Source organism: Panthera leo, chromosome F2 (genome assembly GCF_018350215.1).
Source record: "Panthera leo isolate Ple1 chromosome F2, P.leo_Ple1_pat1.1, whole genome shotgun sequence".
NCBI lineage: Eukaryota > Metazoa > Chordata > Mammalia > Carnivora > Felidae > Panthera > Panthera leo.
The window spans coordinates 74,698,719-74,723,661 of NC_056695.1; the positions used below are offsets into that span (position 1 = coordinate 74,698,719).

Sequence of the window (24,943 nt, forward strand, 5' to 3'; positions counted from 1 at the left end):
CATACGTAACCATCGTGCAGTTAGCAGAACTAAGAAACTGATACGGGTGCAGCGCTCTTAACGGACAGACTAGATTTGGAGGGTGCCTGTGTTTCCGCTCATGTCCCTTTTCTGCTCCGGGATCCAGTCCAGACCCCCGCATTGCATTTAGCTGTCATGACTCTTCAGGGTCCTGTGATCTAAGACAGGTTCCTGAGTTTTTTCTCTCGTGCCCTGGACAGTTTTGAAGAACACGAAGCAGGCATCCATTTAAATCCAGCTGATTAGGTTGGGGTTGTAGGATTTTGAGACGCTGTCACAGAGATGAAGGGCTGCGTGATGTCAGAGGGTATGTGATATCAGCATACGTTATCACCGGTGATGGGAACGTGGGTCGGGACGCTGTCTGCCAGCTTTCTCCAACAGAAAGCTATAACATTCCCTTTCCCTTACCTTACTCTTCGGGAACAGATCGCTAAATAAAGCACCAAATCAAGAGGAGAGGAGTTAAGTCCCACCTCCCAGTGATACATCATTTGGAATTCTCCTGGAGTGAAGATTTGGGGAGTGTGCCTTATTTTAAATTTATATTTATTTGAGAGAGAGACAGAGAGAGAGAGGGACAGAGAGAGAGCACTAGTAGGGGAGAGGGGCTGAGGGAAAGGGAGAAACCCAAGCAGGCCCCACGCTCAGCGTGGAGCCAGACATGGGGCTCAGTGCCGTGACCCTGGGATCGTGACGTGAACCCAAATTAAGAGTCAGACACTCAACTGACTGGGCCACCCAGGGACCCTGGGGATTGTGGCTTTAATGGAAGACCTGTCACCGTGCGCTTTTGGTCCAGTAACCCAAGCTCTCTCAGCCTCAGAATTTCTTTCCATGAAACGAGAGGCTGCACAAGACCCGCTGAGGGGTTCCAGCTAGCTCCACTCTACCAATATGGCCTTAGATAAGTTTCTTAAACTCCATAACCTTCAGTTGTCTTGTCTATAAACTGCTGTGGTTGGGAGACTGAGACAGCAGCCATAAGGCATTTTGCGCAGAGCTTGTGCATGGGGACATGTAATGAATTTCAGCTCTTGTTTGGACCAAATGGAGACTCAGTAACAGGCTAGTCAAAGTTACTCAGTAATGGCATCAGAAAGGGTTCGTAGAATTAGTTCCCTGCCACGTGCTTGAAAAGAATGTCTCCCATCCTTCCCGGCTTTCTTGAAACATGAGACCTATAACGGCAGCTTGAGGACATTGCACACATCCAGCCTTGCCGCGCAGTTGTGCACAAGTACAGTTTCGGTGAAGAAAATAGAGCGCTGAACGTCAGGTGGAAAACGGCTCCGGACCGTCTTGCCCGCTACGTGGCGAACCGTCAGCCGGTGCCTCCGTTTCCCTATCTGTTAAAGAAACACGGCCATCGCGGCTCCCGGCGCAGGGAAGACCACATGGCAGACGTTCGGTTCCTAAGCTAGGTGGATGGCTTCCCCGTCATAAACTGCTTGTTTCAACGGAATAGACAGGCAGAAAGCCATTGATTAAGTCCTCAGAGGCATGAAGCGGCATGACATCCAAAATGGGTAGCTGAGATCATAGCAGTGGTTTGATTTCAGGTGATAGAGTTGGGCCCCATACTAGTGATAGTGAACGTTTTATTTATTTATTTATCTATTTATTTATTTAGATAAAGTTTTTTCCCTTTAGGTAATCTCTACACCCCACGTGGGGCTCGAACTCACGACCCCGAGATCAAGAGTCACATGCTCCTCTGACTGAGCCAGCCAAGTGTTAAAGGGTGAAGGTCTTCAAGGGTGATTAGCGTTTCCCTGTAAGAATTAAGTCAATGTACAGATACGAAGACCAGTCGGGAAGCTCATCGCGTAGGTGTATACGTGTTCTTTGGTGTTGGTAAAGCGGTGGCAAAACTGGCACGTGCTGTTTTCTTAAACTTTCATTCCAGTGTAGACGGGATACAGCGTTGTGTCAGTTTCAGGTGTACAATATAGGGACTCAACGTTTCCGTACGTCACCCGGTGCTCATCACGACAAGGGCACCCCTTAATCCCCATCGCCCATTTCACCAGTCTCCCTCCCCGCCTCCCCTCCGGTAACCTTCAGTTTGTTCTCTATAGTTGAAGCGTTTGTTTCTTGGGTTGTCTCTCTTGTTTTCCTTTGCTCACCGTTCTGTTTCTTGGATTCCACATAGGAGTGAAATCGTACAGTATTTGTCTCTCTCTGATTTCGCATAGCACTGTGCTCTCTAGATCCACACGGGCGGTTGCAAATGGAAAGATTTCATTCTTTTTTATGGCCAAATAATATTCCGTCGTGTATACATCTTCTTTATCCATTCATCTGTCATTGGATGTTTGGGTTGCTTCCATAGTTTGGCTATTGTAAATAATGCTCCAATGAACATAGGGGTGCGTATATCCCTTTGAATCGATATTCTCCTATTCTTTGGGCAAATATCCAGTAGTGCGATTTCTGGACCATAGGGTACTTCTATTTTTAATTTTTTTTTTAAATTAATTAATTAATTAATTTATTTATTTTTGGGACAGAGAGAGACAGAGCATGAACGGGGGAGGGGCAGAGAGAGAGGGAGACACAGAATCGGAAACAGGCTCCAGGCTCCGAGCCATCAGCCCAGAGCCTGACGCGGGGCTCGAACTCACGGACCGCGAGATCGTGACCTGGCTGAAGTCGGACGCTCAACCGACTGCGCCACCCAGGCGTCCCTATTTTTAATTTTTTGAGGAACCTTCATACTGTCTTCCACGGTGGCTAAAACTGCTACACTCTCACACGCCGATGTGTTATAAATGGCTAAGCTCTATTTAGAAAAAAAGCGCACACTTGCATATAGACAGGAGTCATGAGACTGCTCTCAGACTTTGACCCAGTGAGCCCGTCCAGGGGGCTCAAACCTAAAATAGCTGAACAGAAGAAAATAGCGACGTGCATGGAGATATCTATTGTTGCCTTCTAGATAGTTGTGAGGAGAAAGGGCATCATCTAACGGGGACGGACAAGAAGTGGGAATACCCTACATCACTCAGTAACAAGAAGTTAATTACAAGAACACAGGAAGTACTTAGGATGGATTGTGCAGTGAAAATAATAGTAAGAACGCGACACACACATCGCGTTGGAGCTGTGAAAATACTTGAGCGTGTGGACAGACACTAGAAGGAAATGTGCCCAAGTGAAAACGTGGTTCTGTTAAGAGAAAAAAAGCAGTTAGGGGCGCCTGCGTGGCTCAGTCACTTACGCGTCCGACTCCAGCTCGAGTCATGATCTCATACTTCATGTGTTCGAGCCCTGCGTTGGTGTCTCTGCTGTTAGCACAGACCCTGCTTTGGATCCTCTGTCTCCCTCTCTCTCTCTCTGTCCCTCCCCCGCTCATTCTCTCTCTCTCTCTCTCTCTCAAAATAAATCAACTTATAAAAAAGCCATTAGGTAAGAGTGAAACAAATATTCTTTTATGTTAAGCGTTCCAGCAAATATGTCAAGTTCAGCAAAACAGAGGTGCTCAAATCAGTCAATGGTTTGGAATAAATACACATGGGCTCCCATGAACACCTTTTGCTGCACATAAATATTTCCCCAACCTCCCCTTTCCCTTATGTACCCCTTAAAGCTCCTAAATAAAATTAATAGAGTCAACAGAATCATTTTTAAAGGACGAAGAGAAACAATTTCAGGACTCTATCTAAAGAGGGAAAGAAAGAGCTTTTTTCTCTTCATTCTTCAGTGGCTTGTTAGAGGTGCTCAGAGCCTGTGTTATTGAAACCCGAGGGTGACAGGCATTAAGGTGAATCTATTGCCGAGCCTGGGTCTTTAATGAGTGCATTGATCAGAGAAGAGACGCAAGAAAGCACAGTCCGGTGACACATGAATGAATATAAATTTAGCCTCGACTGAAGATCTTCCACAGTCGGACTGTTCCCCGCTGACAGTGTGAACAGGAGGAGAGGAAAGCGATTTCGGTCCTCAGTCTTGATTCTCTTCGTGCTGTTGGCAGTTTTTAAGAGCAAGTTATGACTATTTTACCTTTAAAAGCAACGGGAACTTGTCAAAGATTCCCTCCCTGGAAGTGATGATCGAGCACGACTCTACTTGGTACCGATTTTGAATCTGAAATCAATCCGTTTGCCTGGAGGAGGAACTACTTTTCAACCATTGGATTTGTCCAGAAATTGGGACTGGCTGCCTTGGCAGAGAGCGAGTGCCCCGTCCTCGGAAGAATGCAAAGGAGGGCAGGTTGGCCGGTTGGTGAGGAGTTTCAGAGGGTCTGGGGAGACCTGGGGAGAGGAGGAGAGCTTGATATTGGGTCACCTTTCAGATTAATCCAACGTTGGCTGTCTACCCTTCTGGGAAACCACCCAGTGGAATGATAAGGACCACAGCATTTTGGAAATAGACAGATGGAGTTTTGGATTCTGGCTTCGTGAGTTATTGTATGACATTGGGCAATTCCCCATCCTAGTTCACCTATTTCTCAGTTTCTTTATTAATCAAGTGGAGATGCGAATAGGACCTGAGTCACAGGTTCGCCAAGAGTTCGATAACGCACAAGCGTCATGGGTAGTGTGTTCCCCACAGTGGCCACGGTGTAACACGTTCTCAGTAAGTGTCATCACTATTACAATTAATTTTTCATTACATTCAGTGACGACACATCGAACCCTTCCTAGGTGCTTGGTCTTTTTACCCATGACATCTCACCTAAACTCCTGAGAAGGGGTGAATCGTGTCCCCTAGATTGACGTGCAGAAGCCCTAACCTACAGGAGCTCAGAATGTGACAGCGTCTGGAGACAAAGACTTTCAAGAGATAATTCAGATAAAATGAGGTCGCGTGGGTGAGACCCGATCCAATACGAGTGGCGTCCTCGTAAGAAGAGATTAAGACACAGATAATATGCAGAGGGAAGGCCATGTGAGGGTACAGGAAGGTGGCCGTCTTGCAAGCCCAGGAGAGAGACCCCAGGAGACCCCAGCCCTGGTGACTCCCTGCTCTCAGACTTCCAACTTCTAGAACTGTGAGAAAATTAAGGTCTGTTGTTATAGCTATCCACCCTGTGGGACTCTTACCACAGACCTGGCAAACCGACCTACGTCTCAACCACCCTGGGACGTATGGATGATTACCTACGTTTTCCAGAAGAAGACACCGAGGTTCAGAGAGGGGCAATGACATCTTAGGGGTTACACAGCCCCCTCAAGCAACTATCGTTTTTGCCTGAGTGTCAAGGGAAGGTGACGAGGTGGATATTTAGCACATCGTAGGAGCTCCATAAAAGGGAGGGCCTCCCTCGCGACAGAGCGGGGACACGCACGTTGCCGCCGTGAGTCCCCTTCTTCCCGCCATCGGCCCCTCTCCCAACTTACTCCGAAGTGCACTCTTGCTTACCTGTTGGCCCTTACGTGTTAAGACTCCCAACTTTTCTTTCTCCCCTTTATCAGTCTCCCGACTTTGGCACATCAGCACCTTTTGATTTCTGCAGCCTCTTCAGAAGTATTTTTGACACAAACAATAGTCCCGGTTTTTGCCTTTTCAAGAGGCATCAGCACAATCCGAGCAGACACTGGTGACTCATTTTGATCATCGCCTTAAAGCAATCCCCTCTGTGAGCCGGGACCTGACAGGCCTCACTGTGCCGTGGAATCTTACACTATTTTTATGCCTTTTAATCTATCTTTTAACAGCCTCCTTGTTTAGAACTCTAGGCCCTGGAGTCTCAGAAAGCACGTTTTCCAGAGCGGGGAGAACAAACTTGGCCTGTCTTAATCAAAGGCTCAGGGAGCCCCAGTCTGGGGTCCGTATCCAATCTTCAGCTTTTCTAGTGCATTCCCCCATGGTTTCCTTTTATAATAGCCTCAGCGGGGACTCCTTGCCCGCTTGGCAGGGCTGCTGGCTGCCGTCTTAATAACTGCTGAGCTTCTCCAAGGCAGGAGACTGTCAAAACGTTTCTAAAGGGCCTGAGTTGCTCAACTGAGTCACTGTTATTGGAAGGTCATTACGAAAGTGACATGTCAGGGTGAACATCAGGGATGGGGTCAGTCATTACCTTCGGAACACCTCCCCATTACCCTTGGGCCAGGTAGAGCAGTGGGCTTCTCCCCGGGCTTCTTAAGAACTTGGTACGTCTCCTTGTTTTGTGTTCCATTTGATGTAACAAGCACTCATGGAGATTTGATAGGATGCACGCCAATGTAGTGACGTCAGCATCTTTCTATTGACCTATACAGTGAGTTCCTGCACCTCATGAGGAGTTTAAGGTGGGGACACAGTACTCTGACCCTAAGACTCATTTCTCCTGCCCTCTGAAGATCCAGGCCAAGAGAACCGCATATGCAAGAAAGAGAGCCAGGTGGGAGACAAACCCGTTTTATTCACAGAATAGTCGGGCAAACAACTTGTATCCTTTACTGCTGGGTCACTGGGAAAATTGAGCTAGAGAAACGGATGGGGTCTGGGTCTCCTGTGGGCCCCCGGTACGCTATTCTGGAGACCAAACGCTTCATCCAAGCCCCAAGATTGGCCCTGAGACCTGAACACCACCAGCAGTGTGGATGAAGGTTCAGCAAGGCCCCACAGGACAATCCTACCCCAAATGGCCGCAGCATAAGGGAGAATATGAAAGAGAGACAAATCCTGGCTTTGGGGCTTGATGGCCTTGAGCTCGCGGCCTATCAGCTCAGCATGAACTCCTCCAGTGATTTGGGAGGTTGTCAGGAAAATCTCCTTTCCCCTACAATACAAAAATAGTCGGAGTAGGGGAAGCTGAGGCAGAGAAAGTAAAGAGCTCAAAACCCATCACAGACACCACAGGTGGATGGATTCTCCAAGGGCACCAGGCCCAAGTCACCATCGCTCAGCTGGCAACACAAGAGTGAAGGGACCTGCCGAAAGCCACGTGGTCACTCCTGAGCAGAGGAGTGGTTCGAGAGTGAGTGTCTTGATTCCCTCTCCATCCTCTCTGCCCTGGAAGAGTTTGGGGACGGAGGTTCCTTGGCTGGTGATTATGGTCCAGCCACTTTGCAGCCCATGCCGTAATGAGGAGGGAGCTGTGCTCTTCCTGAGTTCCTTTTTGTCCCTCTGACTTTCAAATGAAAATGCGTCTTAGAGGAACAGGAGGTCTCTGAATGCTGTGCAGGAACCTCCTTCCTTAGCAAGTCTTTCTGCCTCCACCACAGGGTTACTGCTAACAAACTGTGTTCTTGCAATGTCTCAAAACATTGAATTTCCCTTCCCTCCACTGGCCCTGTCTTTACAGCCTGAGGTCAAGCTGAGAAATGCAGTGGAATGTTGCCTTCCAGTCGAACAAACAGAAAGATAGCAGATGAATTTGATGTGACGAACTAACTATATATGGGGCTTTGTGTAGATTATTTAATACAGCAATCTTATGAGAGAGTATCCCTTTTACAGAGAGGAAAACCGAGGCATAGAAAGTTTAAATAAGCTGCCCAAGTTGACCCAGTAGGGTGGTGGTGAAGGCAGTATTTGAGCCAGACCTACCTGAATGTAGAACCCATACTCTTGGCTTTATACAATAGCTCCCTTACATATCTTTCCACACTCACATCCCTTAATAAGATTTATCCACAATTTTTGGTTAAGCTGGTAAGTAACGTTTACAGAATTATGACTATGTAAATATTGCTCCCCTCCAGGCAAAAGAGTATGCAGTTATGTAGACTTCAACGTTTTGTTTTACCTGGAGTTAATAATTGCCTTGATTTGGGGCGCCTGGGTGGCTCAGTCGGTGAAGCGGCCGACTTCGGCTCAGGTCATGGTCTCGCGGTCCGTGAGTCCGAGCCCCGCGTCGGGCTCTGGGCTGACAGCTCAGAGCCTGGAGCCTGTTTAAATTCTGTGTCTCCCTCTCTCTGACCCTCCCCCGTTCATGCTCTGTCTCTCTCCATCTCAAAAATAAACATTAAAATTTTTTTTTTTAATAATTGCCTTGATTTTCTATGGGTTATTTTCTGTGTACCCACTGCTTTCTTTTCCGGTGTTCTTACCTTCTGTCATACGCTTGTCAGTAGTTCTCCAAAAACTTAAACAGTTCTACACTCTCAGTTTTATATTTTTTTTATAGTTACTGGAAACCTGTCTCCTGCATCACCAGAGCTTTCCCTTTCAATCTGAACAGATCACTTTCTCAGGCTGGCACACAATGGCCGTCCTGGGATTTCCAGTTGATCATCTTACGCTTCTGAGTTGAATTCTCTGTCCTTTGGATCCTGTGTTTTCTTTGTCTATTTTTTTTCATTTTAGTAAGTGCCTCTTCCAGCATTTTTCTAGGAAAGGACTGTAGATGTAGTCCTACTGAGCTAAAGAAATAGAGATCAGAGTTCAGGGATTGAGGCAGGTGGAATCCCCATGGTGGGGATTTGGAGAGCAACCTATGTAGAAAACGAGTCCTGTCAGTTGATGTAGGAGTCCCTGAGAGTCTCAGGCTGAACTTGGGCTGTATGTGCACAGGGCAAAGCACTCAAACCTTATCATCGAGCAGCTGTTATGGCACTGAGAACAGAGCAGAGCTACTAGAGGTCAAGCAGGGCTAGAGAAATTGGAGTTCTCGCCCTGCAGGGTAGGGAAATCCCCTTGACATCCTAGCCTCTAGCCGTGACGTCAGACAGACCACGATTTAAGAGTAAGGACCATGCCATGGACCTGCCTTGTCTGAGTCCCGCCAAGTTAGAGGGGCTTGGAAAATGCCTTGGAGCTTTCCGCAGATCTGAGCAAACAAGGTGTGAAAACAAGCCCTTGCAAGTTCAAATGATTAATCCGTAATTGCATGGTTTGGGATTTCAGAGGGCGACAACTGAAGCCAGAGTTTGTACGATGTCCTTTGCGCAATGTTCAATATTCAATAAAATTTTCAGTGGACATTAAAAAAAAAAAAAAACCCAGGAAAATGTAAGCCATAGTAAAAAATGAAGCAAAACAAAACACAGTTAAGAGATACCCAAACCCAAGATAGTGTATGCGGTATGCTTAGCGAAGACTTTCAAATGATCCCTGTAAATACGTTGACGTAGAGGAAAAGTAGATTTTAATGAGTGAGCAGGTGGAAACTTTTAAGAAAAAAACGTAAACCCTGAAGAATTGAGTGGAAATTCTAGAACTGAAAAGAATGAATAGAAACCAAAGTTCCCTGAAGAGACTAATTTTCTTTATTGTTTTAAAGCGTATTTATTTTGAGAGAGAGAGCGAGTGGGGGAGGGTCAGAGAGAGAGAGAGAGAGAAAGAGAGAGAAAATCCCAAGCAGGCTCCCTGCTGTCAGCCCAGAGCCCGAGGCGGGGCTCGAACCCACAAACCGTGAGATCATGACCTGAGCTGAGATTAGGAGCCCGATGCTTAACAGAGCCACCCAGGCGCCACCCAGGCACCCCAAAAGTTCACTGGATAGAGTTAACAACAGACTGGAGACGGCAGAAGAAAGCATCAGTGAACGAGAAGACAGAAGGACACAAATGGCCCAATTGGAGGACACGGAGAGGAAGGTCCAAAGACCCAAGGCTCTGGTGGTCTGTGGGGCTGTGCAGGGGTGGACGGGGCATCCGTCTGCGTGTGCAGACTTCCCAGAAGTCCCAACCTGCAGCCTTGCTCCCGCCTCGCAAGTCCCCGGTGATCTGCGTGTGGTACCTTTTGGAGGCTCTGCAGGGTACCTTGACTCACGTCTCAGAGTTCTGCTCCGCTGCTGGCCCGTGTTCCCGCTGTTTGCCTCACTCTCCCCTCTATAACCCCGAGTTCGCGACAAGCTTGCTTCACGGGAAGCCCTGAAAGGATTAAGTGGGCTGGGGCCGGTGAGGGGCCAGGCTCGATGTTTGGCACACAGATCGCTGATGCCAAATGCTACCCGTTTTCACTCTCTCCCGCCTTCCCGCCCCCTCTTCCTCTTCCTTTTCCCTTCCCCTCCCAAGCATTATGCATTCATGTATTTCAGCCCCGTCAGGCTGCTTTCAGGACAGCGGGTTTGTAATTACTGCAGCATGGTGTATAATGTCTGTGGCAAATTTATCTCGTCTCATATTTCTTGTAAGTGTTGCTGATGCAGAGTGAACGCCTCAAATCACTCGGAGGCAAACAAATGAGACAGAAAACCCGCCGGTAATAAGGCTGGATCGGGAGGCACGTATATTTTTCAGAAACGGCTCTCTTCTTTGTCTTTCACCGTGTGGCCAGTTACAGTCTCATCTGGGGAGATGACAGTCTGGCCCCGTCCTTGCCAGCAGGCCTGACCCTGAGCTCAGAAGGAAGGTGGGGGTTTCACAGCCTGACCTTAGTCGACGCAACGGCCTTTGTGCACGGAGTGCGTCAGATGTGAGCTTGGAATGATCCGGGGCAGCCCTACGCAGGGGAGGGAGGCCGTGATCCAGGCCAAGGTGCGGGGCTGACTTCTGCGAGGGCCAAGCGGTGGGAGGCTGGGCCTGGGCTGGAACGCAGGCGTCCCCCGGTCCAGGGTTCCTCCCGGCCCACCAGGTCCAGGAAATCGCCCGCTTCCTGTTCCCTCTCCTTCCTGCTTCAGTCCATGACTGTCCTGAACCCCTGGCCCGTTGGTGCTGATTCTGTTTTTAGTTTTAAGTAATTAGCTCGGCAAATATGTGTGGCACACTTTGTGGTTTCAGGAGTCGGTCCAGGCACTGGAGACACAGACGAATAAACCCCTGTCCCTCCCTTCAAGGTGCCCACAGGTGGTCAGGAAGACGGACATTGAACAGGCCCTTCCAATTCTGTGTGGCTGGTGGCCGTTTGGGGACAGCAGAGAAAGTAGCCCTCCAGCCTGCTTGGAGGGGTCTCCGTGAGTTTCTGGGTGAAGCTGCTTGAACTGGATTCTTTAAAACAGAGGGAGGGGCGCCTGGGTGGCTCAGTCGGTCGAGTGCCCGAGTCTTGATTTCAGCTCAGGTCATGGTCCCAGGGCTGTGAGATCGAACCCCGTGTTGGCCGATCGCAGAGCCTGCTTGACATTCTCTCTTTGATTCCCTCTGCCCCTCTGCCCCACTTGTGAGTGCTCTCTCTCTCTAAACTAAACCTATATATATAAAGAGAGGGACACAGAACTCATCAAAGAAGAATCAGAGATGAGGAGATAGAAGGAGCCCATCCAAGTGGGAAAAGAACCTGAGTCTTGTGGTGGGACTTGAATTTGAACTTGGGTCTGCTTGGGTCCAAAGGCCAAGCCGATGGGCTGTTTGGCGTGAGATGCAGCCCGAAAGCTCACACCTCAAGCCCCAAAGCCCTTCACCTTTGGAAGCTTTGGCTTCCTTGCTTGCGTGCAAGACTAGGCACGAGCACAAAACCACGTAGCTCTCTCAGTGTCCCCACGGACTCCGTCGCGGGCGGCTCACCAGGGCCCGGGGTCCAAGCTCCTCGCCTACCTCCCGCTCACTTTCCTCAGGGAGACCACGCTGGGGCAGTGGCGTCCAGAAGGGCAAGGCTTACGGAGCTTGGCAAAGTATTTTCACACGCCCGCAATCCTCTCCAGGAGATCACACACGGGATAATGACAGCCTTTGGGTGGTCACTCGCCCCGAGCCCGGCAAGGCGGAAGGTCCTTCAGAGACTGTGCCTTCATTGACCGAACCCTCAGAGCGTTCACAAAACAAGTAGATGTTAAGTTGAGGAAATGGAGGCTCAGACAGTCGAAGAAAGCTTCCCGAGGTCACCCAGCCGCTAAACTGCAACAAGCCGTAAAGCCAGGTCCGTCTGACTCCCGCCGCACGCGGCACCACGGGAGTGGGGTGGCCATTCTCCTTGGGAATCCCAAACCCTCTCTCTGCGGCCTCCGTCTGTCAATGGACAGCCCCAAAGAAGAGCAAAAACAAACTCCGTGAACAAGAACGTCCCCGGGATTTCACAGGGATCAATGTCAAACCCCATGTGCGGGCTTAAAAAAAAAAAGTCTATTGCCCTTATAACAGATGGGAGAGGCCTGGCTGGGAGACGGATCAGGCGCCCACCGTCTGAGGCTTTGTTTGTGGAAGGACAGGCGTGACCCGGGCCCTCGCAGCCACACTCGGAGCCCTCGGGGAAGACGTGGCCGTGGAGGGAATGGAGATCGTACTGTGCCGACCTCTGCTCAGCGTGCACCCCTGGAGGCCGCAGCTTTAGAGACCTCCCGTGATGGAACAGGCCGCCGGTGAGCAAGGGAGCGCCCTGTCCCTGCGCGTGCGCCAGCAGAGGCAGAAAGGGCGCGTGCCGGGGCGATTGTGGACGGGACGCCTACCTTGGATAGGAAGTGGCTGGGCAGGTAGAGAGAAACCCAGGGGGAGGAAGAGGCTGTCCGGAGGCCTCACAGAGCTCCGAGGTCAGCATCCGGGTTAGGTGTCCCCGTGCAGGGTCCGAGTGGCACAAGGAACTTGGAGGGAGGTGGCACGCGGGACACTTCGAGTCCAGAGGGCACAAGGCAGAGCCACCGCTCAGACCAAGAAGCTTCGCTGCTGGGCCTTCTGCACGCTGGGCCGCAGGGCCCTCGAGCGTTTGCCTCAGAAAACCTGGATCTCCAGCGACGATGAGCCCTGAGCTTAGAAACAGAAGGGCGCGAGGCCCACGGCTCATCTGCTTCCCCTGGGGGGATTGCACCAGACCCTGGTTATCCAGGAAAGCCGCTGTTGCTGTTAGCCTTGACTGATGGACCGGGCGGCGATAAGAGGCACATTCCTGGGACTAGGAATGTGCACGGCCTGGCAGGAATAGCTGGAGGGCATTGCCAGAAAGGGGACTCAGATATGAAACAGACGCTGTATGCACAGGGAGACTCAGCAGATAAGTCAACAGACGCCTCTGTGTCCAAGCTGAGAGGGGGCAAAGATTGGCTGTACCTACTGTAGGGAAGGGCAGTCTGGAAGGGTCAGGAGTGGAAGCCAGATTTGTCCATTCTGTTGCAATAATTAAAAACAATTCTTTTGAAATGTCTACTCATTTTTCAGAGAGAGAGAGACAGAGCACAAATCGGGGAGGGGCGGAGAGAGAGGGAGACACAGAACTAAAAGCAAGCTCCAGGCTCTGAGCTGTCGGCACAGAGCCCGACGCGGGCCTCGAACTCACGGACCGCGAGACCGTGACCCGAGCCGAAGTCGGACGCTCAACCGACTGAGCCACTCAGGCGCGCCTTTAGTAATCTTTTTATTTTAACGGTCACGTTGGCTGACAGCGAACTGAATTCCTTTTTGGAAAACACTTCCTCATTTGGAGACTGTACATTGAGATGCCCTCCGTCCCCCCTGCAAAGCGTGGGCTCATACCTGATACTGGTCCTATGGGGTCATCACTCAGGGCTGCATCTCAAAGAGTAAGACAAGGTCAAAGGCAACAGCAAGGAGACAATCAGCCAACAGTCGGTCTCATCCAGGTGAGAAGCGTCCGCCTGCCACCTCGGAGCCGGTTCGGGCTGCAAGAAACAGAAAACGCAACTCTTCTCTGGCTTGAAAAAGAAGTGTATTGACTCAAATGACTGAAGCGTCCAGGTATAGATACTGGCTGCTGGGGTTTGGCTTGTGGGCAGCTTGAGTCAAATGAATTAAGAATACGGGATTTGGGGGCGCCCGGGTGGCTGTCAATGGAGCGTCTGATTTTGATTTGGGCTTGGGGCATCATCCCAGGATTGTGGGATCAAGACCCATGGCGAGGTCCACGCTGATCATAGAGCCTGCTTGAGATTCTCTCTCTCTCTCTCTCTCTCTGCCCCTCTCTTCCAGTCATGCACGCTCTCACTCTCTCTCCAAAAAAAATATAAATAAGAAAAGAATATGGGATGTTAATCTTTTACCCCAGTAACCACTACGTTTCATTCGCAGACGGTCACTCGTTCCCTGTCCTCCCCCACGCTGCTCCCCATCTGTCTTGCACACGCATCATCGTCCTCAGTCGCGTGGCTCCCGGGGACTCGGGTCGTGGGACTGGACGCGAGTCTGCCTGCGTTTGTCCAGCTCAGCTGAAGTGAGGGGCTCTGCAGCTGGGAACCCCATCCCGAGGTCCGTCTCCTCGGGGATTTCGGGCAGAATCGTCTCCTCGGGGATTTCGGACAGAATCCAGGAGCGTCACAAACGTGCTTGATGCTGGGAAAACACAGATTCTGGTCCGGACGAAGCCAGCGTTTTCTCAGGGAAGACGGGGCCTCCAAGCTGCCTCCTGGAGGGGGTTGGGAGGTTTTCACAGCTGCGGGGAAGGAACGCTACCTTCCCGGGCCGCGCCGCTTTGGTCCTGCTCGGGGCTTCCCTTCCTCATGGCTGGAACCTCCGGCAGAGCAGAAGGTAGCTTCCCGCCATTCGTTCCACAAAGGCCCATCGAGTGCCAAATACGCTGTGGTTCTTGTTCTAGGGCCCCAGGGATACGAGGGGGACAAAGCAGCCACAATCACTACCCACAGGGGCACATTTTCCAGAGTCCTCTCTTTGGCGATAATCTGCTGGTGTTGCGAGACCCGCCTCGGAGATGCACCCTGAGGGCGGGCAGCGCTCTGTCAGTGAGAACGTGGAGGAGCTCTTCGTACATTTGTTTCAGGACAGCAAGCGAGGGACAAGGACGCAAACACGCCTGGCAAATATTCTCTGCAAAAGACCTTCTCCGGTGCTACACGCTACGTACGGTCTCCTGAAAAGGACATGGCGGGGTTGTGTCTGGGACTCTAGCCCTTGATTCAGAGCTCGGGCTCACGCAGGAAGTCAATGTGGGATTTTGAATTATGGAACCGGTGGGCAATACCTGAATAAATTAAAGGGGGACCCACATGTGAATGAACCTCGTTGCGCTCTTCTCCTCTGACTGCTGATCTCATCCTCCTCCACGGCTCTCACCCTCATCTTTGTGGAGGAAACGCTTCTACCCGTGCTTGCCAGGTACGGTTGCTCGGTCTGCACGCTGCACAAGGTTGCCAGCCCTAAAGGGGCACCATTCACACTGCAGACGTGCGCTAGCTTGTAGGAGAGTGTGGGCAGGGGTAGAGCTTGTGGGTCTCACCGCCGAGCCTGGAGCAGGGGAAAGGAGACTCCTCGTACACGCGGCCACGTGCATGCGGGAGCCGGGTCCTGCTTTGAGCATGTTCTGGGGTTCCTCTGAAGTCCCTGCTCCCACCAAGGCCCACATCTCATCCTTGCCTAAGGATCCTGCCTCCGATGAGGGTGGCCTCATCAGGGAGGCAGTGGGACGTGCAGGGGGATGCGTGCTGCTGGTGTTGGAGTCGATGGGATCTGATGCGCGTTCGCTGCTGCTTCCAATGGCCTCTGGATGCCCCCCCCCACCCCTCCCCCACCAGCCGAGCTAAGCTGAGGCCACAGGGAGTCTTTTCTTCTGAGAAGAACTCTTGCCCGGCCCCTCCCCTTTACAGGAGTTATCTGATGTGGCCAGAAAGGGTATCTATTCACATTCCTGCTTTGCCCCAGGCCAGCTTGTGCCATAATGTATTCCAACTTGCCAAAAGGTAGTGAAGAAAGGGATGCTTTGAAAAATCATTTCCCAAACGTTTAGTGCCAACCTGTATAGGCCTCAAGGAGCAGATCTGAATGCCCGCAGCCCCCTTCTGGAATCCTGCGTGCAGTTAGGAAAGATTCCGCAGAGCACCTGTGACTGCTCTGGGCCAGCGACACGGCCAAGGTCACCCCCACCTCACCCCCCGTGGAGTGTCCCGGGGTAGAGGAGTGACCTTGTTCTACGGGAGACCATGCGGTTACAAAGCGGTCGAGCGGGAACCAGGGGAGAGCGGTGACGGCTGAGGCTGGTGAGAAGCTGCCTGCCACAGTCACCCCCGTGAGGACAATGGTCACAGTCGAACCGCAAAGCAGCTCCCCGTCGACCCCCGCTCGTTCCAGGAACCGCTCCCACAGGACCCCGTCTCCAGCATTCAGCAGATCCTGCCTCGTTCGGAGCATCCCCCACTGCTTGCTTGCCGCTCACAGCTGGGGACGGCCACATCTCCCTGCAGACCCGCGACCAAGTCTCTCCCACCCCCAAACCCGCCTTCGCGGGGTGCTGGTCCACGCAAGAGTGTTCGGCGTTTCTTCTGTTTACCAACCGTCTCCTTTCCGGCACCTTAGCCCTGATGGAGCAAAAGTGATCCCAGATGGGTTCGCCGCTGCAGGTTTATGAATAAACGGCCTCCATGCGTTATGGTTTTATGTGTGTATTGATTTCATTCGCTCAAAATATCTTACGAACGGGTAGTACCACCTTCATCACCGTCATCTTTTTAAAATTTCATTAAATTTTTTTTCTTTTTTTATTTTTGAGAGAGAGAGAGAGAGCGAGAGCAGGGGAGGGGCAGAGAGAGAGGGAGATGCAGAATCCGAAACAGGCTCCAGGCTCCGAGCCGTCAGCACAGAGCCCGACGCGGGACTCGAACTCACGAACCGCGAGATCACAACCTGAACCGAAGTCGGACGCTTAACGGACTGAGCCCCCCAGGCGCCCCCGTCACCGTCATCTTATAGGTGCGTGAACTACGACACAGAGAGGCTGATAAACTTGCCCCAAATCACACTGTGGGCAAGCAATGGAGCTGGGATTTGAACCCGGGCAGCCTGTGCTCGCTTCGGCAGCACATATACTAAAATTGAACCCGGGCAGCCTGGCTCCAAATTCTATCGTTTTACCCCTTCGGGCTATGTGCTTCTAACATCAAGGAGGGGTCCTTGTTCAGATTCTGAGAGCAAGGGGGGCTGGTGGCATTTTTGAGTAGGAAAATGAAGGATGTGCTGGAAATTCAAGCTCCGGTGGTTTGCCTTGGCGTTCCTGAGGGGTTCCGGGTGGGGACTTTGGGAAGGAGTGGTCTGGACCCTGAGCCCTGACAAGCGTCCCTGGACCAGACAGTGGCAGCTGGAGGGGAAGCAAGTGTCAGCCTCAGGAGACCTCAGGAAGCTTGCGGCCACCTCTCCAGGCTCGAGTCCTTGACTGCAACCACGGACCTTGCAGGCACACAGGCCAGACAGCTTTCGTTCTATGGGGGAAGAAGCCACCAGCTGGAGGGAAGGAAAGTCGTCTGCCGGGAGTCGGGCAGCAAGCCTGTGGCAGAACCAGATTCCGGGAAGGCTGGATCGCACTCGCTTCTGGACACAGAGAGATGTCAGCTGCCGCACGAAGCCGGGATCCCAGGAGCGCACCCGTCCCCCGGCCTGTGCTGTGTTAGGACAGCTCACGTTCTGTCTCCCCTGCGGCTCTTACAGAAAGGGACGCCCTGCTTAGAGTCTGGGAGGCACACGTATGCACAGCGTCCCTTTGTCCTCAGGACAGATGTGAGCCAGAGTTGTCGCCTCAGTTCCGTGGGCGTGACTCAGGAGGTTGGGTGACTCACCCAAGGCAACGCAGCCGGCAGGCAGAGAGGCAGGAGGACGGCACAAGGTGCCTCCAACCTCCGAGAGCCTCGCGAGAACCTGAGCGAGACGGTGACACCGACCCTAAGCATGCGTGTGTTGTCTGAAAAGAGGAATCAAAGAATGAGTTGGAAGAATCAAGATGTTCTGGAAAGCAGAGGTGAGCTCTGACATGGCCTTTCTCGGGGACTGCTTAACTCCCGTCTGCCCTGCTTCCAGGCTCTTCGAGGCACCGGCTCGTGCCCGCTAGCTGCCCTCGAGTTTATGACAACGACAGCATTACTGGGATCCACTGGCCATCGCTGGGTGGCCTGGAATCCGAAAGGTGCGGAGGATGTCGTTTCTCCTTGGAGAAGGTGCCTCAGGCCCCTGGAGGGTGTTATCTGCGGAAGAGAAAGAAATCACCCAGGCCCGGTTATCTGTCTCCTGGTGATTTTTTATCAAAGGGGTCGAAAGGAGAGGCTGATCAGCACAATTCCTCGGACGCAGCTAATTGCACGCAGAGAAGGGGCCTTGCCTTGGGAAGCTCTGAGCATCAGATTGTGGAGCAAAATATTATGTTATGGCCTGAGGAGGAGAGGGGGAAGGAATTATTTTCAGGAAGCGAGGCACTTAAACCCGGGTTTGTCTCCAGCCTGCTGTGTGATATCAGAAAAGCTCATTGCCCTCTCTGAGCTTTATTTTCCACACACGTGAAGCTGTTAAGCCCAAACTCCTTGCTGCGGTGTCTGAGCCTCCCGCAGAAGCAAGTCACTGTCCCCCAGCTGCCGGGAGTGCTGGCAGCTTGTGGCTCAGCCGTGGCCACACTCCCCTCCCTGGGATCAGTCAGCAGCTGGCAGCTGGTCCGTGCAGGACATCAGCCCTGGCCACCTGGCCTGGAGACACAACAACTCCGCGGGTGCGTCCCAGCTCCAGAGCTCCCTACAGGGCCCACTGTGGCCTTTTGGGATTTAGGCCCCTCTCCTAAAATCCCGCTTCCCTTCCAAGCTGTGGTCCCAGTAACCCTGCCGTGTGCTAATCCCCACGTCAGCATCCGTTAGGACCCAGACTAAGGCCCAGTGATCTTCCCCTGCCCTGCTCTCCAGCCCAGCTGTTCAGTCCTTCTCCTCATTAAACTTACCAAGCTTGTCCCAGCCTCAGGGCCTTTGCACATTCCTTCTGTGGGAACGTGCCTCCCTCCACCTTTGTCCTTGGCTTCTTATCATTTAAATCTCGGCTGAATTGTCATCTTTTTAGCAAGGCCTCCCCCGACCACCCAGTCTAGAGTACTTCCTTAGTTACTCGTCATGCATCACCCTGTTTCATTTTCTCCAAGGCGCTTATAACTCGCCGACATTATGTTTATCAAACATTCCGTTGTTTATTTTCTGGGGCCCACTGTGCTTCCCACTTTGGAATGCAAGCTCCCTGAGGGCAGGGACTGAGGCAGTGTTAACCGGTGTGCCTGTCCCATGGGAATGTGGTAGATGAATGCATGCGGGAGCTATATGAGAGAGGGGGTCCTTCTAGAAACCGCATGTCCATGACCTTAGACGGCATCTCGGTTTCCTAGAACTGTGGTAACAGACTACCACGCACTGGCTGGCACACAACTTCTCACACGGTCCTGGGCCGAGAAGCCTGGAATCCGGGCGCGGTGTGCCCGTGGCTCTCCCCCCAAGGGCCTGGTGGCTTCGGGTGTTCCTTGGCTGGCGGCCACACCACTTCCCTCGCCGTCACACCGCCTCCCTCTTGACGCGGTCGCCCCCTTTCTCCACTGTTGTCCTCTGTCTCTCTCAACGACACATGTCACTGGGTCTAGGGCCCCACCCACGTGATCCCGGACGGTCTCATCTTGAGATCCCTAGCTTAACTGCGTCTGCAAAGACTCTTTATCCAAACAAGGTCACCGGCACCGGGTCCCGACATTGGGACGTGGATGTATCTCTTTGGGGGTCACCGCTCAGCCCATACGGATGGGAACAGAAATGCATCTTTATTTTCATTTTGTAAATGCATTTCATGCATTTTATATTTCACCTTTATTTTATTTCAATGCATCTTTTATTTTTGCGGGCAGTGCCCGCGACTCTCTCACGGCTTGGTAATCCAGTCCTTCAAGGAGGCGGTCCTTCCCAGACGCCCCCCGCCGGCCCTGGTTGTAGAATACGGTGCCGGGGGAGCCCCTGTATTACTGTTTGTTGGTAAACTACTTTGACAGCTGTATTGCAATATAATTGGCCTCTCTTTGATCCTGTGCACTTTATTTTATGGGAAGGGGTCCACAGGTGTTTCAGGCAGTGGACGGGGGTCCATGGCACGCACGGGGGCCGAGAGCCTCTGGACGAATGGTTTCTGAGGTGTCTGTTGTCTTTGACCTTCACAGGCTGGCCATATGTTTTGGTCACGTGTGTAACAGTGTAAAGAAAGGAAGCTCCCGACACTCTCCCCTGAGGGTCTGAGACCCAAGAGGGAGAGCAGGTGCGGAGAGAGAGAAAGTGCTCGGCCCCTGTGGTGGTTTTCATTTCCCCGTCACGCCTGGTGGTGATGGAGGGGAGGGCAGTGGCTGGTGTGGGAAGGGGCTCAGGGCTTGGGGATCCTCCAGAAGAGGACGCTCAGATTCGCCATCAGAGCCCGGAACGCACAGCTGGCCGGTGAATGCCCCCAGAACGAGCGGACGCATTAAGGTTGGTCCATTTAATGGGCCGACATTGGCAGAGCTCCTGTTCAAGAACCCCCCCCCCCCCCCCAGTGGACAACTTAAATCTGTCCTCCGAAAAGCGCCTTCCCTAATTCCAGGTGCAAGGCAGGGCTGAGCCAACTCTTCAGACGCAGAATTGCTTTTCTTGGAACCAGATCGCCTTGGGCAGCTCCGGGGCTCCCTGGATCCGGCAGCCGTGGTCCATTAACGGGGGAGATGAATATTCCACAATCCGAGCTGGAGGGAGCCATGGGCTCCTGCTTGATTTCCCAGCCACCGGCCGCTGCGATGGGCTCCCCTCACCATTGACTGTGCAGGTTACGTCGAGCCGCAGAACAGGTCAGATGACTCTCACCACCTATGCCCATCCGCCCAGAATGTATTGCTCACCCTAAATGGTTGGAAGTCAAATGACGTGAAGCCTAAATGCAGAGATGAACGCACACAATTTCAGATAAGAATCTGATACCTGTTGTCCTGGTGGGTGCATGCAAGCCTGACTCAGAACACCTTGTGTTTCGGGTGTGCCTGCCTGTCTGAAGCCGCCCCCTTTCCAGCATCGGGCCCCGGGGCGAGCTGCCTCTGGCTGGGTAGGACTCCGCTAAAATCGCACGGAGTCTCAGCTTGCTCGTGTGGGATGGGCGGAAAGAATCTCTGATTCTTCCTACCTTACGGGGTCCTGAGGGGCTGGAAGGAGACCGTGACTGAGTCCCCTTGTGATGTTGAAGGGGTGGGGATGTGGGAGAGATGGTTTCTATGGTGCTTCTCGTGGATCTGAGCTTATAAACTGTGAAACACGAGAGCGACGTTGCAGTTTCGGCGGTGGCCACACGCTGTCCCGGGCAGGGCCGGTCGGATGGTGTTCCCGGACCGGTCTTCCCCAAAGTGCTGTTATGTGGCTGTTACTGTGCTCATTGGATAGGAAACGAGAGCGAATTCAGGTGCCCGAAGGCCCACATTCTGATCGGAAATCAACACAGGCAGGACATAACCTCTGGAATCCTCCCTGGTCTAACGGCTTCGAATGGAGTTTTGCAGATGGAATCATCCATTTTGGGTTTACTCCAGTCCTTGGATTAGTCTGGTACAAGAAAGAAACATCAGGGGCGCCTGGGTGGCTCAGTCAGTTAAGCGTCCGACTTCGGCTCAGGTCATGATCTCGCAGTCTGTGGGTTCGAGCCCCGCGTCAGGCTCTGTGCTGACAGCTTGGAGCCCGGAGCCTGTTTCAGATTCTCTGTCTCCCTCTCTCTCTGACCCTCCCCTGCTCATGCTCTCTCTCTCTGTCTCAAAAATAAGTAAACATTAAAAAAAATTAAAAAAAAAAAAAGAAAGAAAGAAAGAAACATCAATCTTGGTGTCAAGGACCCGGGATCGAATCCCAGTCTTTCCAGTGAGGTGGGGGGGGTGGAATGGTTGTCATGACTTTGGGCGATTTTCTTTTCTCAGTCTGTTTTTTTTTCTCTCTCTCTCTCTCTTTTTTTTCATCTCTGAAAGGGATGCTCGCGCTTAACCTTCACGCAGTTAATTGTCAAGGGGAGTAACAAATGTGAAATCGTCCAGGCCGTAAGGGTTGCCAACTAATTATTTTTAGCTTCTTCGTTCACTCGCTCGCTCGCTCGCTCACTCACTCATCCATTAGATGGTCTTCTGGTCTGCAAGATGGGTTAAAACCATAGTATTGTAGCCGAGCAGAAATGTAGGCTTCGCCACCTGCCCGCTGTAAAACGGCGGTAATTCAATCAGCCCTTGTCAGGCTCGCTCTCCCCTCCGTGACAAAAACTCGCCCTCTGTACCTGCCGCGCGTGCCTTAACTCACTTGATCTTTGCAGTAGTCTTCAGCGTTGGCGTGTTATTATTCCCTTACTACAGATGAGACAACTGAGGCACGGGGAGGTTACAGACTTGGCCAGTGGTACATGCCTCATGAGTGCTGGAACTGGAAACTGGTCCCGTGAAGCGGGACCGCAACTCACGAGGCTGTATTGCTACTTTCCCTCCTAGAGGGACCTTGAAGAGGGTACGTGCGGAAGTGTGGTTGGCACAGAACGAGCGTTCTGTAAACGTAAACGTCAGCTTGCCATGTAGTGGGAAAGCCCACTGATCACAGAAACAGGCCCCGGGGCTGGGTTCCCTGGGTCCCACCTCAGCTCCATCACCGAGACCTCCAAAATCTCAGATAAGAGTCTCATTTTCCTGAGCAGCAAAAGAAGGGTGGAAATAACATTCCACTGCACGCTGGTGCGAGGCAAAGCGTCAGAACAGGAACCGAATCGTTTTACGCCCATTACGAGCATTGGCTTTTGTTACGAAACCTCTTGCCGCTTCCTTCCCGCGTCCTAGTTATGAGTCCACGCATTCCAGATCTTCGACTGGGCTGCGGGATCCGGGAGGACAGGGGAGATGTGTTATTCACCACCGCCTAACTGCAGCCCCCAGCCTGACAGTCAGCACAGAGTCGGGCCGGGGTGTTCCTTAGAAACAGGTCGATTTGAATATGTGCGTGGCCCAGGGTGCTTCGGGTCGCGTGATCTCTTCGTGGGACGAGAAGGTCAGAGGACCTTTGCGTTACTAAAACCCCTTCTAAGCAGTTTGCTCACACCACAGGCTCCCGGGCAACAGATAAATGCCAAGCTGCCGGGTGTGAGCAGGCAAGGGGGCTCGGTGGGGAAGCCTGGGACCCGGTGCCCTTTAATATCGTTTTTAGCTCTGACACTGAAGCACCTGTAACTCGTCTCTCCATTCATGCAGTCACCCACGCTTGGGTGCGTCCATTTCTATTGATTTCCGAGAGAGAGAGAGAGAGAGAGAGAGAGAGAGAGAGGCAAAGCTGCACGTTTGATTACTCCTTCCTTCCGTCCTCTCCGAAAGCAGAGAACCTCAGTCACAGGGGCACAGAGCACGCGGCCTTTGCCTCCAGGAGAGACCAGGCTGCTTGCCCTCCGACCCCCAGAGATCTCTCTAAAACAGCCCTGCCCTTGTGCACACCCACTGCCCAAGTCCGCCCCGACGAGCAGCACTTTCTCTGCCTGCCTCATTGCCGGCAGTGTGAGTGTGGACTCTTGTAACCCACCCTCCACCCTGTGGGCAGAGCCCCCTTTCCAGCTGCGACCGGTTCTCTTTCCCGCATGAAATGCTTCAGCGGCTGCTACCTGCCGCGTGCCAGGCCTTGGAAAGGAAGCACCGGGCACACGACTGTGACCCTTTCCACCAGATGCCTGCGGGGCTTGGCGTGTGGGCCCGGGGGCCCCTGGCAGAGGCAGGGTGCAACCGCAAGGTGCCCGGGCACTGCCTCGTGAGCCCCGGGCACTGCCCCGTGAGCTGGTGGGGAGGAAAGCCCTGAGTCTGCTGGGCACGTGCTGGAACGGCGCGGGCGCACGGTCACCCTGGAAGATCGTCTCCTGCTGAGTTGTGGCATCTGGGTCCCCATCGTCCCAAGAGCTCCCCGGGGGCAGAGGCTGTGTCTTCTCTTACTCTGCACCCCCAGGGTATGGTGGGCGTTCAACGAATATCGATGTAGGCAGAGGACTGCAGGAGTGAGCGGACGGCCACTTGCCCTTTCCCATCTCTGTCCCGTGCATGCAGCTGCCCTCCCTTCCTGGCTCGCGCCTCCCCTGCTCAGAGACCGACTGAGCCCCCTGCTTCTCCCCTGGCCCAGGACGCACCCGTTCGGAGTCAGACACAGGGATTCAGAGGGGGAGCACCTGTAGGTGAACACAGAGGTCTGCAAATGCCACCGTTTAAACATGAGATGCCTGGACACCCTGTCCGGTCTGCCTCTCAAGAAGACGTGAGTTAGAGACTTCCGGGAAGCGGCAGATGTGCGCGCGCATGTGCGAACGTGATGTATGCAGCGTGTGTATGTGGGGGGGTGCGATGTGTGTCTGTGTGTGCATGTGCTGTGTGGTGTGGGTGCCTACATAGTATATGGTGTGGCGTGTGTGTGTGCATGTGATTCAACGTGGTTGAGTGGTAGTTATGTTATAGGCATTGGATTAAGGCTGTCGGTTCTAACTACCCACACTGTCATTTATTGTTATGGCCTCACCTGGCCTCCAGGATCCTCATTTTTTTTTTATCAATAAAACGGTCATAAATGGCCCCTCCGAAGGTTGCTTTGAGGACCAGCGATGCTGCATTTAAAGCACCCGGCATCTAAGGTTTGGATAAATTCCGCCTCCGAGCTTTCTTGCTGCCATGCTCGGGGGTCCAGCCCTTCCCAGTGAAGGACACTGCAAGCATCAGGGTTGAGCCCATCAGCCAGCCCCTTTGAGCCAACACCAGGGCAGGCCAGAGCTAAGGGCTGTTGAGCCAGCAGTGGCCTCACAAAGATGCAGTGCCCGTCTCGGTTTTTTCTTAACAGGCTTTGGGGAGGACCTGGCAGAATTTGGCCTTAACGGAAAGCCACGGCGGGTGGTCGAATCCACTTGTCTCCACTGGGTCTGGAGCCATCCAGGGTCTGGAGTCATCTGGGCTAGCAGTGAGGCTTCTATAGCCGAAGGCCCGAAGGAGCCCCCTCAGGCAGGCTGGGCAGCTCCTGATTAAACACACACTTCCCTCCAGGCCCTGCCTAGCATCCCGGGGAAGGATAATCGTCAAAATAGCCTACTTTCCACTGTGTGTCTATTATGTCCCAGATGGTGGAGTAGACAGTGGGCGCCCTAACAATGAATTCTCACCGTTGTCTTCGGAGGCACTGGTTCTCAGTTGGGGTTGATTTCTGCCCCCTGCCCCTCGGGGGACATTTGTCAACACCTGGAGACGATTTGATGGACAAAACCCACGCAGTCATCTTTAATAGATGCAGAAAAAGCATTTGACAAAAGCCCAAACCCCTTCATTATCAAAACACTCAACAAACTGGAAATAGAATTTTGTCATCTACAAAAAAACCCAGAGCGAACATACTTAATGGTGAAAGGTGAAAGTGTTCCCCTCACGACCAGAAACAAGACAAGGGTGTCTATTTGTGCCA

The 24,943-nt window shown here is 52.6% G+C and overlaps 1 long non-coding RNA gene across 2 annotated transcripts in view; it reads left to right on the top strand.

Moving 5' to 3' along the window:
* The first annotated feature begins 5,088 nt into the window (after positions 1–5,088).
* Positions 5,089–24,943, top strand: part of LOC122210810 — a 36,124-nt gene continuing 16,269 nt past the window's right edge. The window contains exons 1-4 of one of the 2 annotated variants that reach the window (XR_006198265.1): positions 5,089–5,323; positions 6,228–6,349; positions 6,802–6,928; positions 7,256–7,759. This is a non-coding gene — a long non-coding RNA (uncharacterized LOC122210810). Of the gene's footprint in view, positions 5,324–6,227; positions 6,350–6,801; positions 6,929–7,255; positions 7,760–24,943 lie in introns of those variants that run through there. The other variant, XR_006198264.1, reaches the window with a different exon arrangement.